We start from the raw sequence: 19,756 nt of genomic DNA on the forward strand, positions 1-19,756 counted from the left end.
TATATATATATATATATATATATATATATATATATATATATATATATATATATATATTATACATGTTCATATACATATTTTATATAAATTATACATATATTATACATTCACTTGGTATCTTAATTTAAACGATTTCACTTGGTATCTTAATTTAAACGATTTGGTGAGATAGTTATTTTTAGTTTAAGAGGAGGAGGACGAAGAAGAGGAGAAGGACGGGGAGAAAAAGAGGAAGAAAAGGAGGAGGAGGAGAAGAAACGTGAATAAGAAAAAGGGCTTTTCCCATTTTGCTAACCTTTGAATATTTATAAAAGACAAGCGAGGCTAGCTTGCTCAGTTGGTTAAGTATCTCCACCCATGACCATTAGGTCTTGTGTGCGAGTTATGCTGGAGGGGAAGTATGGAAACAAAATTGATCCATCGAAATTGAGAGGGAATTTAAAAAAAAAAATTATAAAACTGGTTATGTCTTAAATAGCGTGGGTAAAAGCGGCATTACATGCAAATACGAGTGAAGTATTCAAATAGCCTTCAAAGTGGATGATCTTGAATTTTTGTATTCGCTTGCCCAATGGGCAGCACTGCTCGCTTGAATCATGGATAATACTTTTAACTTTTGACCTTGAAGTTTTAACTCATGGGGCAAGCAGGGTCAAAAGTTAAAAACCACCTCAAAAAGTGCGATACTTCTGTAATTTTTTGTGCAAATACACGGTTCTATCTTGTGGAGATAGCGCATCTACAGATTTGGGTTGGGCCATGGCCCATGGTTGAGGCTCTACGTCGGAGCCTTGGTGATCTCGCCCAATTCTAGTCCTAAAAAGGATAAGCGGTCGTTGCAAATATAATCCGGTCTAAAAGTCCGGAGTCGAATCACACAGAGAATTAAGGTTTCGCTGTAATTGTTCAATATCGCAAAGAAGACAAGTTTGAACAATTTCTAAATTATAATATTAAGATTTTTATATCTAACTAATTAACCAACAAATACTATAAAACGGTAAAATTATCAACTAACGAGACAAAGGTTTGAGACTAAATTAAGGAGGTCTAGAGTTATGATTTCCCCAATTGTTGATTTCATTAATTGTATGTTTCTTATAGCTTTGACTTAGTTGCCTCTATCAATCATGAACTCTCCAGCTATCATAAATCTCTCTCGAGCAATTATGATAATTTACTAGACGCACTCTCTCAAGCTACGCTAGCTAGATTCACATTACAGTTCACTTATATCGCACCTGAGGTGTCGTTATCTCTAATCTAACCTCTAAACCCTCGGTTATGACTCTCGCCTATACTCCGGGAATGATGTTGTTCAAACAACTACCTAAATATTCACTCTCTCAAGCAGATACATAATAAATAGGAACGGCTAATTGAGGATCCTTTCAATTAACCAAAATCAAAACGTAGTTGAACAAATAGAGATTAACAACTAACTCAAAACTATATTAATATAACAACCAATTCATCCCCAAAAGGTTCCATCAAAACTCTAGATAATAAATTAGCTATTCATAAAAGTATGTGAAAACACAATACTCCAACTCATAACGAACAATAAAATAGGAAGAAGAAGGGGAAAAACTCGTAGTTAAATCTTCCTCCTTGCTCCTAGCGTGTTCTTGCCTCCAATGGTGTTGTCTAACCCTAAGTAGTGTCTCCTCCTCCAAAGTGGTGTTTTAGGATGTATTTATATGACATAGGGTTGATGAGGGGAGGAATTCTTCAATCCAACTTCGGATGGGAGAGCTGGAATCCGCGTCTGCCTTCACGTCTAGACGCGGACTTTGACGCGGATGCAGCTTTTGAAATTCTTCCATTTCGCGAAGCGCTCTGTGCCTTTGCTTCGCTTTGCTGTTTTGTGCCTTAATTTTTTTCCTTTTTCGGGTCCGACTTCGTGCCACGCACGAGATTAGACGAGCTCCCACTCCTTTAATTTCTTCTTTTTTATGTCGAATTGTCATCTTTTGATCATTTATCATCCAAACTCGTTCCTACACATAAGAAACACATAATGAGTATATTTCACTTCGAACATCATGTAATCTCCCGCGACACACACAAAAATTAATATGCAAATATACTCAAAAATATGCACTTTTCATCATTTATCACAAACCTTCTTTGCCTGTCCCAATTCTCTCCGACAGTAAATCGGCAATCCATATCGCCCGTAATCTCGTCTTCCACGAAAGAACCAAACATGTAGAACTTGATTGCCATTTTGTGCGGCAACAATTCCTCTCCGGTCTTATTTCTCTATCTTTTGTGCCTTCTAAATCTCAGCTTGCCGATCTTTTCACAAAACCTCTTTCTGGTCCCTCTCATCGATCTATTCTCAGCAAGTTAGGAGTGTCATCTTTCCCCTCCAACTTGAGGGGGGATGTTGGAAATCAATCGATCTCACCATTATCAGAAGAAGAAAGAGGAACAAAGAAGCAGATAGAAAAATGTTCGGACATAACAAAGCCCTTTGATTTTTTTTATCTCAGATAAGAGGAGACAGGTGTCATCATCTCAGCAACCAAAGAAAATTTGATTGATCCAATCTGAACCGTCTATAGTGGAGCTCAACTCTAGAAGCTTCTCACATGTGTGTAAAAGCTCACACGTACTGAAGATAGTAGGGAATATTATTTGGTTAGTTTGTTATTTTAGTCTAATGTAAAAGTGACAAGTGTACAGATCTTATAGGATTCTTTTATTTTCCATTTTTCTTTTCTAGTTTTCTTTTTAGGAGTATACTTGTATAAAGCTAGAGAGTCCTGTACAGTGAGATCATCAATCAAAAATACAGAAAATTTTTACATCTGTTCTTCATTATTCCTTACAAAAAGTTCATTATTTTTAAACATTGAAAAATACCGATCTTTTTGAAATAAACTAGTAAAAAAATAATACATAAATAGAAGGGAGCGCATTATATTTATCCACTGAAAGACTACCTAAACAGGCCTGTTAACAACTTTACTACTTCCTCCGTTCCAATTTATGTGAACCTGTTTGATTGGGCACGAAGTTTAAGAAAAAATGAAGACTTTTGAAATTTGTGATCCTAAACAAGTTAAAAAAAGGGCCCAGAGTATTTGTCTGGTTATAAAAGCTTCTCATTAAGGGTAGAATTGTAAGTTTAAGCTGAATTGTTTCCAAGTTTCAAAAGAGGTCATTCTTTTAGGAACACACCAAAAAGGAAATAGATTCACATAAACTGGAACATAGGGAGTAGTAAAAATGGAGCAAAACTTTTTAAAAAATTTAAGAGACAGCGATTAATCTATTTGCTTCTTGGCAGGCAAACTATGCAATGAGGTAGTTCTGTTCCAAACAAAAATTGCCAAGCCAAAACAGGCCAAGCAAAATCTACAACTGTTACGAATCATATAGAAAATCACCACCCCTTTTGTTAAAGTATTTACGTATATGATCACGCCCAATTATGCTTATAAAAAGGAATAAGCGGTCGCTGCAAACATATAATCCAGTTCAGTCCGAAGTCGAATCTCACAGAGAACTAACCTATTTATTACAACTTTTACCACTGCTAATGATAAGCTCAAATAATTTCCGGATGCAAGATTTTTGATGGATAATGAGTAGAACTTAGTAAACTAAGGAAAAATAGCAATAAAACTAGCAATTATCTAGAATAGAGTTGAATTCAATGGTAAAATGGTCTAGTGTTATTGATTTCTCCAATTGTCGGATTAATTCCGGACATGTTAGCTATAATCTCGCCGTAACACTCTATAAGAAATATGAGTTCTAGGTTACCGCAATTATCTCTCGATCAATTACGATAATTTACTAGAAGCATTCTCTCGAACTACTCTAGCTAACAATTTATGCAACTCAGAATGATTCCACCAAAGCTTCGTTATCTCTAATCCTGATTTTAAATTCAAGTAATTAATCTCTTAACTTACCCGAAAGCGGTGTTGTTCAACAACAATCTAACCAAGTATTCTTTCTCAAGCAACACAAGATAACTAGACACGATTAATCAAAGGCCTTTTCAATTAATCACAAAACAACACGTAGTTGAACAATTATAGATTAAAAATGGCTCAATTATATCAAAACATGATCAAGACTTCATCCAACAACTGGTTCCATCAACCCTAGATGAAGGGTTAGCTACTCATACTAATAGATGAAAATTCAATAAATAAATTCGTAATCAACAATTAAAAGGAAGAATAAAACTCTAAGAAAAATTCTCTGTCTTTCTTCCGTGTTCTCGCCTTCAAAATATCTTTAAACAGCTATCCCTCTCTCTTGGACGAATTAGGCTACATATAGGTTTAGGTTAGTTGCCCTGGAAATTACATAATTGACCCTGGATTTTTTGCTCCCGTCTGCACGTCCGTGGCCGTGGATTGGACCGCGAATGGACCGCGGATTTAACATTTGTTCTGTCTGCGGCCGCGGATCTGACTGCGAACCTTACCGCGGAGCTGGTCCTTGCTCTTCTTTCTCCTTTTCGACCGTGCCATCCTCCAATTGGCCTTCCACGCTCCATATTGACTCCAAAACACTCTTTTGCTTCCTCCTAACTCAGAGTGGCTCCTGCAAAACGTAAAACTCTTAATTAGAGCATTTTGTTATCTTGTTACATTCAAACATTGATAAAGTGCGGCCAAATTAGAGTGTAAATAGTATCTGAATTGTATAATTATCGTCTACTATCAGCACCCCACACTTAAACCTTTGCTCGTCCTCGAGCAATCAAAACCACACTCTATAGAGGCCTAACTTCCCCAAGCGACTTCTCTAACTCCTCACGCCAAGAATATTCCTCTTAGATTGAGTATATTAGTGTAACATCCACACCTCAAGAGTTGACTCCCGTGAGCCACGCAATATTCCTAACCGGCTTACTTACCCTAACTCAGAGGTCCAAACTTACCCCTCCTTCATGAATCAAGTGCCTGCTCACAACAAAAGAGACTCATTCCACAATCAATAACATGCACACACACTAAGGAACTTCAATATAAACAGGATTCACTCACCCTCCGAAATGACATTCATAACAAAAGACGCACCATAGGCTTTCCCGTAGTGTACTACTCCACTAATCGAGCTCATTTAGTCTAGGATAATTTGGGCTTTATTTGATTGTAATGTAGGCTGCGGGACGAGTAGGATACATTTAGATATACGAGTGGCTACACCTAAGCACTTTAATACATGTACATTAGCATTCAAAACCCCACACTTATGTCAGACCATGACTCCACCTTCACATCATTACATATTAACTCCCTTCTTCTTTAAGCATAATTACATCAAGAGCCAAGTGGCTCTTACTTTTTTTTAAAACAGTGCACCTTTCTCCTTATCTCATCAGTTCCACTCAAAAGCCAAACCAATCACCCCACACTTTAACTTTTATAAAGTTCATACAATTCAAGTGCTCATGAGAGGTGAAAAGGTTCGAAAAGATGGTTAATTCAAACAAATGGGTAAGGCTTGTAGTGTGGTTGCCAGAGAAACAGGATTACAGGCTCAACGGAGTTAACTATGATGCATAACAAATGGGTAGATGAAGTATATATATGTATATGGTTCAACAAAGAAATACCTACATCACTTCCCAAACTAAACAAGACTACTATTTCGCTTTGCAGACACACAGGGCAAGTTCTAGGCATCAAATGTCGTGCACAGAATACAACAAGCCTCACACACACATGGCACATAACTCACTCCATATTGGGTCATCAAACACTCTAATCAGGGTACTTAGCCAAATTAAGAACATAAATTTTAAGGCATTCTTACAAGAGTCGACAACTGAGCCTAAGCGTCACACTAAAGTACCCGCTATATTCAAGGCATTATGACGTTAAGAGATCCTATTTCGTTTCCGTCCATAGCCCACAAGTTCCTACTAACAATAACAAAAAGCTAACTACGTCCGGTTCAAATGAAACGCTTGGAAAAGAACCATGTCTTAAAGAAAAACCAAGGGGGAATTGATACACTACTACAAAAGAAAATCATTTTGTGTTTTTTTTCCGTCGACTTTAGTCCCTCAAGAAACCCGTCAAATGATATCCATCGTCGGGACAAATCAAAAATGATTTATGTAAATAAACTACAAAGCTATGCTACATACAACATACCACAAAGCATCACCCACCTACATTTAAAATGATGGCATGTCCCCATGTCATACAAAATGAAGTAAATGCGAGGTAAAGGAACTTCACTTGAAGATCAGTCTTGATCGGAGACAGTGCTTGGGTCGAGATGACACGCCCTCCCTAGTGCACGCAGCCAGCCCATGATTTTTTTCTCAGACTTCGCATTTTGGGTGGCTAAAGCATCCACTCTAGTCCCCAATTCCGTGATAGAAGTGCGCAGTCCTGCCATTTCCTGTTCTAAGGCTGTCAGCCACGTACTTCGTCTCACTGCAGATGAACCTTGATCCACGACTGCCTATTCCCATGGGGGCGAGGATGGCCCAACTTGTTCTTGTGGGGTTGAAGAAGGCCCAACTTCTTCCTACTCCTCATCACTCTCCTCTGACGCTTTTGAATCATCACTATGAGTTGAACTGGGTTCCACCGTGTCTTTCCCAATGGTCACTTTGGATTCCCGGAACATTGTTTCTTTCTTCACCTTGCCATCCACATTGGGGTTCTCTGACACCCCTACAACCCAACACAATCTAGTGACCGGAGATGGGAAGAAGAACCCATACCTCCTCAGTGTTGAACAGATGAACATCTTAGAGTGAATAACCTTGGCCACATCAAAATCATGGCCATTCACGAAGCACCAGATCAAAGCAGCTCTTGGTCCATTGACCTCAGTGGTGTTGTAGGATGGCATCAGTCGACTATTGATGATGTACAACCAACACTTTCCTTCAAAGGTGAGTGAGGCGGAGTGCAACTTCGATCCTGGTACAACCCACACTACCTCCTTGTCTGGTTTATAGATAGTTTGGAAGAATAATCCAATTTGTGGGTTCTCGCTTGTAAGTATCATAGTAATCCACCTCCCCAGTAAATGTAGGGAATCGATACACTCTTTTGATGGCTTCAATCGAGGCATTCACCCTCTTTTGTCGCACAGTGCAAATGTGATCCTCATGTTCAGAACAGTTGGCATAGAATTCCCTAACAAGCAACAAGTTACCATCCTCCTGCTCTTCGAAGAATGTCTATCCTGAGCCTAACAATCTCCCTATACATATTGGGGCACTCAGCCTGGAGGGAACCCCTGTCAACACCCCTTTCTGGTACAGGCTTTCTAATAGCCTTCCAAGTGAAACGGTCTTGGGCAGCTCTTGAGACAAACCTGGTGCGATCAAACTCAGCTGAACTGGCGGATGCCCGTGCCCGGGACGAACCACCGGTAGTACGTCTCTTCTTTGAAGATCTCATGGTACCTACACAACAACCACCATTTACAATAATCGGCGGAATAGGTGAACCAAGGGCGGTACTCAGACTTCACTCGCACCCTTGGTCACAATTTATACTAGAAAGCTCATTGTGGCAATTCAACAAGCACCTACTGTGCATATGCCCCCCAATATGTCCAAAACCCAATTAAACTCCATTCTTCACAATTCAACAATGTCTTCTCAACCCAACCACCTAATGGCCTCACATACCAACATATATACCAATAAACAACAATAAGATAAGAATACCCACATTTCTACTTTTCTACACTTACAATAAAAGAGAAAAAGAATGAAAAAAATCAGAAAAAAGAAACAAAACAAAAAAAAACTAAAAGAAGAAAGTAGAAGTATGCACTTACTTGAGAATATTCTGAGGAATGGGGCTTGGGTAGTGGTGGAGTAGAGAAGAGGGAGGAGGAAAGGAGATTTGGTGAAGATGGGGGAGGGTTACGTTCAGAGTTGGGGTGGAGGAGGGTTTTGTTTTTGTTTTAATTAGTTTTGTTTTTGGTTAAGGGGTGGGGGGATAATAATGGGGGATTGGGCGGATGAGAGGTGGGGTTTTAATTAAAAAAACTAATTACAAAAAAGGGGGGGGGGAGGGAGAAGAAAATAAACAAAAAAAAAATGAAACCTGAACAGCGCCAGGTCCTCGGTCGGATCCGCCGTCAGATCCGCGATCGCGGACAAAACATTTGCAAACTCCGCAGTCCATCCGCGGTCAGATCCGCGGATTAGGCATCCAAATTGTTTTTGCTTTTTTCGCATTTTTGCCTATCTCCGGGATAATTTCTTCACCCTGATTCCTTTCGCTCCTCATGCTTTCGTTCCTGCACCTTAGTACATCGATCAATATTGTCACCGTGCAAAAATCAACTACAAAAAAATAAGAACAAAAAAAAATTGATGGGTTGCCTCCCAACAAGCGCCTAATTTACGATACGATGATTTACAACAAACCATGGGTTGCCTCCCTGGAAGCGCCTGATTTAATGTCGCGGCACGATGCAGGCTTTCATTATTACTCTTCTCTCGTATATTGGGGCTCTTCCAAAGATATCACCACTCTATCCCCCTTTTCTTCAACCATTCCAAGGTAATGTTTCAACTTTTGCCCATTCACTTTGAACTTATTTGTTCCATCTTCGGATTCAATTTCTACAGCTCCACTTGAGAACACTTGCACCACTCTGAAGGGTCTTGACCATCGGGACTTCAATTTACCCAGAAACAATCTTAGTCTCGAGTTGTACAGCAACACTAGGTCTCCGCGTTTGAAATTCCGATCTAGAATATGCTTATCATGCATCATTTTCATCCTTTCTTTGTACAATCTTGCATTCACAAATGCATGGAACCTGAATTCCTCGAGTTCATGTAACCCAGTGATTCTGTTGGTGCCGGTAGTCTCCATATCCAAATTCAACTGCCGCAGTGCCCAAAGGGCTTTATGCTCGAGCTCTACCGGAAGGTGACATGCTTTTCCAAACACCAACTTGTATGGTGACATAACAATTGGAGTTTTAAATGCTGTGCAGTACGCCCATAATGCATCATCCAGCTTCTTCGCCCAATCAGTCCTTGTCGCATTCACCGTCTTGGTTAGGACACTTTTGATTTCCCGGTTTGACACTTAAATTGCCCGCTCGACTATGGGTTATAAGGGGTGGTCACGTTATGACGAACTCCATACTTTTCCAACAGCTGTGCGAACGCTCTATTGCAAAAATGGGTTCCACCTTCATTGATTATAGCTCTCGGGGTGCCAAAGCGTGTGAAGATGTTTTTCTTTAGAAAGCCTGTCACCCCCTTTGCATCATTGGTTGGGAGAGCCACAGCTTCAACCCATTTGGAGACATACTCAACTTCCACCAGTATGTATTTGTTACCATACGAGCTGACGAATGGCCCCATAAAGTCAATCCCCCACATGTCAAATACCTCCACCTCTTGAATGGTAGTAATCGGCATCTTGTGACGTCTAGATATATTGCTTGTCCTTTGGCACTCATCGCAACTCTTCACCAAGCATGGGCATCCTTGAACAGAGTTGGCCAATACAAACCCGATTCCAACACCTTAGACGCTGTCCGAATCCCTCCAAAATGTCCATCATATGGTGAAGCATGGCAAGCCTGCAAAACAGAAGGTTGATCTTTCTCGGGGATACACCTCCAGATCATGTTATCTACACATATTTTAAGAAGTAGAGGTTCATCCCAATAATAAAACCGACAATCGTGAAAGAACTTTTTCTTTTGAATTGAAGAGAGTTCATAAGGTACAATACCGCTTGCTAAATAATTAGCAATATCAGCACACCATGATGTCTCCTCCATTGTCACTTCTAGTAACTGTTCATCTGGGAATGTCTCTGTTAAATCTTCAACTTCTACCTTCTTTTCAGCTCCTTCCAACCTTGAGAGGTGGTCAGCTACCTGGTTCTCTGTCCCTTTTCTGTTACGGATCTCCAGTACGAATTCTTGTAGCAAAAGAACCCAGCGGATCAAGCGTGGCTTTGACTCCTTCTTTCCTACCAAGTACCTAATTGCTGCATGTCAGTATAAACAATAACTTTTGAACCAATCAAGTACGACCTAAATTTGTCGAATGCAAAAACTACAACGAATATCTCCGTTTCAGTGACGATGTAATTGAGCTGTGCACCACTTAGCGTTCTGCTTGCATAATAAACTGGGTGCATCAGCTTATCCTTTCGCTGCCCTAAGACTGCTCCGATAGCACAATCACTTGCGCCGCACATGAGCTCGAACGATTGCTCCCAATTGGGTGCAACAATGATGGGTATAGTCACCAATCTCTTCTTCAGCTCCTCAAATGCTAACCTGCAATCATTAGAAAACAAAAAACGCTGATCCTTTTCAAGGCGTTTGCATAAAGGGTTAGCAATCTTAGAGAAATCTTTTATGAATCGCCGGTAGAACCCGGCGTGCCTAAGGAAACTTCTCACTGCCTTGACCGAAGTGGGCGGTGGAAACCTCTCAATTACGTCAACCTTAGCATGGTCAACCTCAATTCATTTACTAGACACTCGATGCCCCAAGACTATCCCTTCTTGTTCCATAAAATGGCACTTCTCCCAATTCAACACTAAATTTGTCTCCACACATCTTTTGAGCACTTTTCTTAAATTGCGAAGACAGTCCTCGAATGAATCCCCCACCACGAATAAATCATCCATAAAGACCTCCATAATTTCTTCAACCATGTCCGTGAAAATGGCTAACATACACCGCTGGAATGTAGCCGGTGCGTTGCAAAGTCCAAAAGGCATTCTTCTAAAGGCAAGATGCCATACGGGCAGGTGAATGATGTTTTCTCTCTGTCTCCGGGGGCTATTGAGATCTAATTGTACCACGAATATCCATCCAAGAAATAGAAGTGAGATCGCCCAGCCAACCTGTCCAACATTTGGTCAATGAATGGCAAGGGAAAATGGTCCTTCCGGGTGGCTGTGTTCAATTTCCGATAATCCATGCAAATCCGCCATCCCGTGACAGTACGAGTTGAGATCAACTCGTTATTCTCATTTTCTACGACCGTCATTCCTCCCTTCTTTGGCACACACTGAACAGGGCTGACCCAATTGCTGTTAGAGATGGGGAAGATGATACCCGCATCTAACCATTAGATCACTTCCTTCTTCACCACCTCTTTCATTTTCGGGCTCAGCCTTCGTTGATGTTCTCTGGAAGGTTTGTGCTCTTCTTTCAAGAGAATCTTGTGCATACAAAAATCTGGGCAGATACCTTTTATGTCTGCCATGGTCCAACTAATAGCAGTCTTACATTCTTGTAACACTTGTAGGAGTTGCTGTACCTGCACAGCTAGCAAACCGGATGATATAATAACACGTAAAGTAAAATTAGGCCCTAAGAAAGCGTACCTGAGATGCGCTGGAAGCGGTTTCAAGTCCAACTGTGGTGGCTCCTCTATCGATGGTTTCGCAGGAGGTGATGTTCTTTCTTCTAAGTGTAGGGGCTCAAACTCGGGATCCCTTTTCCAAAAGCCTTGACCTTCAAGAGCCATGATCCACTATGCCAACTCTTCACTATCCACATTTTCTAGATTCATCAGGCAGGCCTCCAACAAATCTCTGACATTAATAGTGTCATCCTTCTCTTATAGTATTACATCTACGCTTCCACATGTGAGCAATTTGCAAATTCGCTGGGTCTCCTCATAGATTGTTGAACATTGAATATTATCTCTTCATTGTTCAACCTCATTTTCAATACTCCAATCTCACAATCAATCAATGCTCTCCTAGTGGCTAAAAACGGCCTACCTAAAATGATTGGTATCTTCTTATCCACTTGACAGTCAAGAATTACGAAGTCTGCAGGGAATACAAATTTCCCCACTTGAACAAGCACATCATCAAGAATTCCTGTCGGTCTTTTGACTATGCGATCAGCCAGTTGCAGCAACATTGAGGTCGTTCTAGCTCTGCCAATGCCCAATTTTGTATAGATTGCCAATGGAATCAAGTTTATACTGGCACCCGAGTCACACAATGCTTTGGCAAAAGCATAACTCCCAATGGTGCATGGGATAGTGAAACTACCTGGATCAGACACCTTTTGAGCCATAGGTCTTGTTACTACTGCGTTGCAGATCTGTGTTAGAGTTATAGTGGACAGGTCCTGGAAGTTAAATTTTCGCGACATCAGGTTCTTCATCATTATTGCGCACCCTGTCATTTCCCTCAAAGCATCCATCAGTGGGATATTCAATTGAATTTGTCTGAGAATTTCCATGAATTTCCTGTATTGATCATCTTTCTTTTGCTTTGCCAAACTCTGAGGGAATGGTGCAAGAATCAATCTCTGCCCACTGCTTTGTGTCTTTTCTTTGCTGGAAGCTTTTTTTACTACCTGTTCTGGGAGTTGTTCACCTTCCTTCTCCTTACCCTTGTCAACATGTGCTTGCTCGATTACAACCTCGATGAGTTCTGCAGATTCATATGTCTCTAATGTAACTGGGGTAGCTGGATTAGTTAGCGTTGTCTCTTTCCTAGACTGAGCAACTTCTTGCTCCCTGTCTAAATCTCTCCCATTCCTGAGACTCACCGCGATGAGCTGATTTGGGTTCTGCTCCTTTGGATTAATGTTTGTATCTGTAGGTGGGCGATTATTCAAGGCCAAAGATAACTGTCCCAATTGAGTTTCAATGCCTTTGATTGTTGAATCATGTGCAACTAACTTCTCTTGCATCTTTCAATTTGTCCCAATGAATTGTTGCAGCATACCCCTGATTTCGATCATGTTACTATCCTGCTATTGATGAGGTGGTTGGTAGGCCAACTGTTGCTGGTGCTGGTGATTATAGCCCTGCTGCCTTTGATAAGGCACGACTTGGCCTTGTGGTCGTGCTCATTCTAAATTGGATTGGGGTTTGTACTGCTGGTTTGATGTTGGTCCCCATTACTGCCCACCTTGCCTCTGACCTCCATAATTATTGACATAATTCATGTCTTCTCTGAAACCCTGGTTGTCATTCTCTCCACTCCACGAACACACATATAATTGGTTTATGCAAGGAGTGCATAAGCCTCCATTTGTGGTATCAATAATGTGCACCTTTTTCATACCCATCTCATCAATTTTCTTTGTCAGCAAGCTCATCTGGGTCATAAAAGTGGCTATGTTTTTTGCATTTGTGTTGTTTGGGTCAAGAGCGACAGAATGCACTATTCGTGTGAGTGTTGTGTCTCTCGTCATCCAGCCTGAATTTTGAGACATCTTGTCAAGAAGAATCTTACACTCTGTGAAGGTTTTGCTCAAGAATGCACCCCCGGCAGAAGCATCTACAATGGCCTTCAGATTGTCAACCAAACCCATATAGAATCTCTATCCCAGCATCTGATCCGGAATGCCATGGTGAGGGCATTTCACCAACATACCCTTAAACCTCTCCCAGGTCTCTTGCAAAGTCTCAGTCGGTTTCTGCCTGAATTGCAGTATCTCATCAATCTGCCTCGTAGTTTTGTTGGGTGGATAAAACTTGTTTAAGAACTGCTTGACTAGTTCCTCCCAAGTAGCAATGGAGTTTATTGGGAGCGAATTCAGCCAAGCTTGAGCCTCCTCGGTACTGAGAATGGGAACAGTAATAATTTGATTGCCACATGAGTCACATTCGACTGTCTTTGAGTGACACATATTTATAGAAAGTTCTTTAGATGTTTTTGTGGGTCTTTGATGTATGGCCCGGAGAACAACCCTTTATTCTGCAACAGGTGCAGCATGTTGTTGGTAATCTGGAATGTCTCTGCTTGTATGGGAGGAACCTCAATTGTTGTGGCTAGGTTATCAGCAGTTGGTTGCGCCCAATCATAAAGAGCAGCTTCCGGCACAAGAGGTGCTACCACTCTGACGTTTGGGTCATCTTGATCATTACTGTTATTCCCGTTGACGTTGCTTACATCATCAATTTCAATTTCAATTTGTTCGTTTTGTTTCAGTTGCTTGCTCTTCTTGTTAGCCCGGTTCAATGTCTAGAATGCTTTCTCGGGATCTGAGAGTCCTTCAAAGAGTTCACCAGTTCTCGAAGAGCTTCTAGGCATGCACCTGAGTTACAGAAGAGTTCAAACATGAGAAATTCAGTGAAAATATTTTTAACACCACAGAAATCTTATCAAAACTAATAATCCTAGCAATTCTTCAAAGTTGCAATAAATAACACCGTTAGTTCTCCATTAACGGCGCAAATATTTGATCACGCCCAATTATGCCTTATAAAAAGGACTAAGCTGTCGCTGCAAATACATAATCCAGTTCAGTCCGGAGTCGAATCCCACAGGGAACTAACCTATTTACTACAACTTTTACCACTGCTAATGATAAGCTCAAACAATTTCCGGATGCAAGATTTTGATGGATAATGAGTAGAACTTAGTTAACTAAGGAAAAATAGAAATAAAACAAGCAATTATCTAGAATAGAGTTGAATTTAATGGTAAAATGGTCTAGGGTTATTGATTTCTCCAATTGTCGGATTAATTCCGAACACGTTAGCTATAATCTCGCCGTAACACTCTATAAGAAATATGAGTTCTAGGTTACCGCAATTATCTCTCGATCAATTACGATAATTTACTAGAACCATTCTCTCGAACTACTCTAGCTAACAATTTATGCCACTCAAAATGATTCCACCAAAGCTTCGTTATCTCTAACCTTGCTTTTTAATTCAAGTAATTAATCTCTTAACTTACCCGAAAGTCGTGCTGTTCAACAACAATCTAACCAAGTGTTCTTTCTCAAGCAACACAAGATAACTAGACACGATTAATCAAGGGCCCTTTCAATTAATCACAAAACAACACGTAGTTGAACAATTATAGAGTAAAAACGGCTCAATTGTATCAAAACATGGTCAAGACTTCATTCAACAACTGGTTCCATCAACCCAAGATGACGGATTTAGCTACTCATACTAATAGATGAAAATTCAATAAATAAAGTCATAATCAACAATTAAAAAGAAGAATAAAACTCTAAGGAAAATTCTCTGTCTTTCTTCCGTCTTCTTGCCTTCAAAATCTCTCTAAAAATAGCTATCTCTCTCTCTTGCACGAATTAGGCTTCATATAGGTTTAGGTTAGTCGCCCTAGAAATTACATAATTGACCCTGGATTTTTGGCTCCCGTCTGCCCGTCCGCGGCCGCGGATTGGATCGCGGATGAACTGCGGATTTGACAATTGTTCTGTCCGCGGTCGCGGATCTGACCGGGAAGCTGGTCCTTGCTCTTCTTTCTCCTTTTCGACCGTGCCATCCTCCAATTGGCCTTCTACACTCCATATTGACTCCAAAACACTCTTTAGCTTCCTCCTAGCTTGGAGTGGCTCCTGCAAAACGTAAACTCTTAATTAGAGAATTTTGTTATTTGTTTACATTCAAACATTGATAAAGTACGGCCAAATTAGAGTGTAAATAGTATCTAAATTGTATAATTATCATCTACTATCAGTATACCATATACACCAAAATGTAAGAGTAGAATTTAATCAATTATAAAAGATTACTTATCGTTTTTTAGTTATCTAAACCCCTAAAAAGTTTAGCCAGATTAATGCACGGAACTTATATATATACTCTTTTTACACATTGAAAACAGTTACCAAGCTGAATCCAATCAAATGTTGCACGCAGTACTTTCAATCATCTTCATGTCCACACGACCAGAAAGGTATAAATATGTTCGTAGCAGATCTCCATGCCTATTTTCCTCAGCAGACCAGCCCCTAATCCAAATAGCCCAAGTAGATGAACTGGACATTGTATCATCACGAACCCCATCAAAAGTATTAAACCAAGTTTGATAAGTTAGCAAAGCTTCTTCAGTTATCATATCTCCCACAAGCACTACAAGGTAATCCTCTGAAAGTTCACAAGTACGTTGCCTCAGGGCCCGAACTTCATCGACGAATTCATCCGACGGCTGAGATGGGTCCGGAAGGAGATCATTGGGCTGCCAGGAATTTTCAACGGGCTTGAGGACAGGGAGAACGCTTAGGGTCACCCAAGGTTCTAATGACTTGAACACTTCTAACTTTTCAGGTGGCATTGAGTGGGTAACCATTTGGTGGTGTAAGGCCGCGGCGGAGAGTGGAGGTAAACGGCGGACAAGGTGGTGGCGCGGCCACCATGGACTGCATGCTAGGGGGTGGGTGCTGAAGTGGGAGAGAGCAGTGAGTTGCATGGTGTATATATATTTTAAATTTGGAATAGCCGTTTTTACTAGTGGTAGAGAATAATGGTTGAGAACTTAGAGTTGGCCAATTTCTCCTATTTATGAAGTTTATACGTGGGGGAGTTATGAATATAGTTTGACCTGAATGGCATAAATCCCATTTCAATGAGGGAAAAAAAAAAAAGGAAAACGAATACTGATCAACAACTTTTATAACACCACAAGTATTAGTGTACGCGCGTTGCGCGTTACGCGTGTACAAATATTAATGAGAATAAACTTTTTAATAACAATATGCTTATACCCCTTTTATTTTTATTGTCACGATTCAGTTCTGAAGCCAAAGAATTTGATGGCTCCCATTCTTGATTAATAAGAATAATGAACGTTACATGAGTCCTATAAAAACTTTAAATGATTCTCTTATATGTAAATGATTTTTTTTTGGTTGTTTAATTTGATTACATTCAACTCACTTTTTAGTCGAGATGATACAAGGTGATTTTAATAGCCTTCAACTTTATAATAATTTTTCGGTATAGCAAATTTTCTTATCGAGTGGGGTCAATCATTCGTAAAGCCAAATAATTTGTGATCACTAAAATAATATTAATGTTGATAATATGTTTTACATTTACCTTTTAATAAATATTTTCCTAATATGTATACGGTAAAAAAAAAAATTGATTGTTTTTTGTACTGTCAAGTATATATGCTTGAATATTTTTAGTTCATTGGTTTGGAAGGAATTGACAAATAAGGGTACTTTTATAATTATCAAAACTAAAGCTACATATCAATGTGATGAGATTACTTCATATCAATAATATTTTTATTGACCAACTGGCCGATTGCTTCATGTATTATTACTTAGTGTCTAGTCTTTAGGGAATGCTCCAAATTATATTATCAATAATATTGAAATAATAATAATTACTATATTTAAACAGGTACACCTTTATAAGAGTACTTCATATAGATATTGGCACGAACTTGTTGCTTTTTCTAACTTCGTGTGGAATTTATAGCTCTTGTAAATAATGAAAAATTTAATAAATAAATTTTAGTTAAATTTAAGGCATCAAATTTTAGGAACAGTAATATGAAAAGTTATAATTATGTTATATAGTTGGAATAAGGAAAATATTTAAATAAGGTAAAATCTTGATTTATTTTAAAATCCTAAATTTTAGGACTTCCTACATATTTAACATAAGAAAAATTTAATAATCAGATTTTAAATTCCTAAATATTAAAAAAATTAAGTTATAAGATTGTCCAATATGAAATAGCATCATAATTGTTAAACATTAATTTTTTTCCTTTTACTAAATTGATAATAAAAATATTATTACGGTTAAGTAGAGGGTTGTATTTGATTTTGTCCTTGAGATTGTGAATATATTAATATTAAGATATGAACTATTCTTGGTAAAAAGTAACAGCTTGTTTGGATGGTTGTTACCTATTGTATCGTATCGTATTGTTACTTTAAATACAATGTTTGTTTTGATTGTTACTTAAATTTTATTGTATTGTATCGTTAAATCCGTCGTTACGTAACGATGAAATGTGCCATTTTATGTAACGACCGATTTGGTGTGGTCGCGTCGTTTCCTCGTATTTTTCTCTTAATCTCACCCTTCATTATTATTAAATAATTTTATTTTATCATTTACCCTATCTTTTTATATACCGTATCATAATTTTTCNCAAGTATAACCGTACCCTAACCCAAAATTGGTGCCATGCTTCTTCAGTTTGATAGGCTTGGTGATTCCCTGAAGGTTCTTGCCGAGCCCTTTGCCAGGTTCATACCCGCTCCAGTTTAGTGTAATCTTTATCTTGTTATCCCACCACTTATCTTTGTCCACGGCGTTGACTCGCTCAATGTGGTGGTAAGTTTCTCCTCCTAGCTTCCTTCTTCCTTCAATTGCTGGGATGGTTTGGCGACTGTATATGGGGTTACTCCCGTCACCATGAATAATCACTTCTCGGTTATTCCACTCGATCTTCACTGCCTGGTGCAGGGTTGATGCTACGGCTCCAGCGGCGTGGATCCAAGGTTGTCCCAGTAGTAAGTTGTAGGATGCTGGGATGTCTATTACTTGAAAATCAACATCGAACCAAGTTGGCCCCCATTTGTAGACATAAACTGATCTCCCCAATAGTGGACCTTTGGGAACCATCAAAAGCTTTGACGTTGATAGCCCCATCCTTGATTTCATGCAGACTCTTCCCCAATGTTCTGAGGGTCACCAATGGACAAATGTTGAGGCTGTATCCCCCGTCAATCAAAGTTTTGGTGATGAAATAGTCTTCACATTGCATAGTGATGTGCAACGCTTTGTTGTGTCCTAAACCTTCAGGGGGAAACTCATCCTCGTGGAAAGTGATCTTATGACTCTCTAACACCTGCCCGACCATGTTTGCCATTTCTCCTCCAGTTATATTGCTGGGTACGTATGCCACGCTCAGTATCTTCATCAGGGCGTTCTTGTGTGTCTCGGAGCTTTGCAGTAGAGCCAGAATGGAGATCTGCGCTGGTGTTTTAATTAATTGATCAACAACTGAGTATCCTTTTGCCTGTATCTTCCGCCAGAGATCATCAGTTCCAGTTTCGATAGGCCGTCTAGAGGCCTGCTTACTCGATTCAACTAAGTGCTTCGGAGTATAAATTCTGCCGGTCCTGGTCATACCCTGTGCTTCAATTGCTTCTCCGGACTTAGTTTTTCCCTTCCTTCTTGCCTCGGCGGTGTAATCCCAAGGAATGGCCTGTGTCTGGAATGGCGTCACTGCCGACATCACCACAGGGATGGGCACTCTCGTTTTGGGTGGCAACACAGCAGCTTCAAATGGTACCTTTTGAGACCCAAACTCCACCTCAATCGGCTCTGCGGTACTTTAATGACGGTGTTTCAAACTCGAGAGGCATAGACATGTTTACTTCAGCATCCCCAGAGGGCTGGATCTGGACTACAATTGGATTCAGTGTGACGACTGGTTTCTTAGGCTTGTCACCCTCGGCAATTAATCCAATTGACCCCTTGGGGTCCCAATCATCTTCCACTTCGATCATATGCACACCACCACCCTTATGATCAGGCAAGGGATTGTTGCGAACGTTGGGAGCAAGTTCCTTGGCCACTATGATATTGTTGTCAATTAGAGCTTGGATTTTATCTTTCAGAGATTGTCACTAATCGATGGTATGTCCTTTCATGCCGGAATGGTATGCACAGGTTTTGTTTGAGTTGACCCATTGGGAAGGATTTTCTGGAGTTATGGCAAGGATTGGTGTGACGTAACCGGCTGCTTTGAGTATTTCATATAGTTGGTCGATTGGCTCGGTGATGGCGGTGTATTGCCTGGGAGGTTTGCCGTCAAAGTTAGGGCGTGGCCTGGGGAAATTTTGGCGGGCGGGAGGTGATTGGTAGTGGGCATTATAGGCTTGGTAGACGGGTGCAGGTTGGGAATATCTTGGTGAGGTGGGTTGATATGTGGGAGAGGGAGATGATTGGTAAGCGAGTGATGGAATTTGGTAAGAAGGCGGAGGTGCTTGGTAGTTGGGGATAGGTTGGTATGTGATAGGGGGTACCGGGTAGGCTTGGTAT

General features: G+C 40.1%; 1 pseudogene; it reads right to left on the minus strand.

Annotated features, from left to right (window-relative positions):
- The window catches only part of LOC109205912, a 40,085-nt pseudogene extending 23,934 nt beyond the window's left edge, over positions 1-16,151 (minus strand).
- Positions 16,152-19,756: the final 3,605 nt, after the last annotated feature.

Source organism: Nicotiana attenuata, unplaced genomic scaffold (assembly GCF_001879085.1).
Source record: "Nicotiana attenuata strain UT unplaced genomic scaffold, NIATTr2, whole genome shotgun sequence".
NCBI classification, from domain to species: Eukaryota; Viridiplantae; Streptophyta; class Magnoliopsida; order Solanales; family Solanaceae; genus Nicotiana; species Nicotiana attenuata.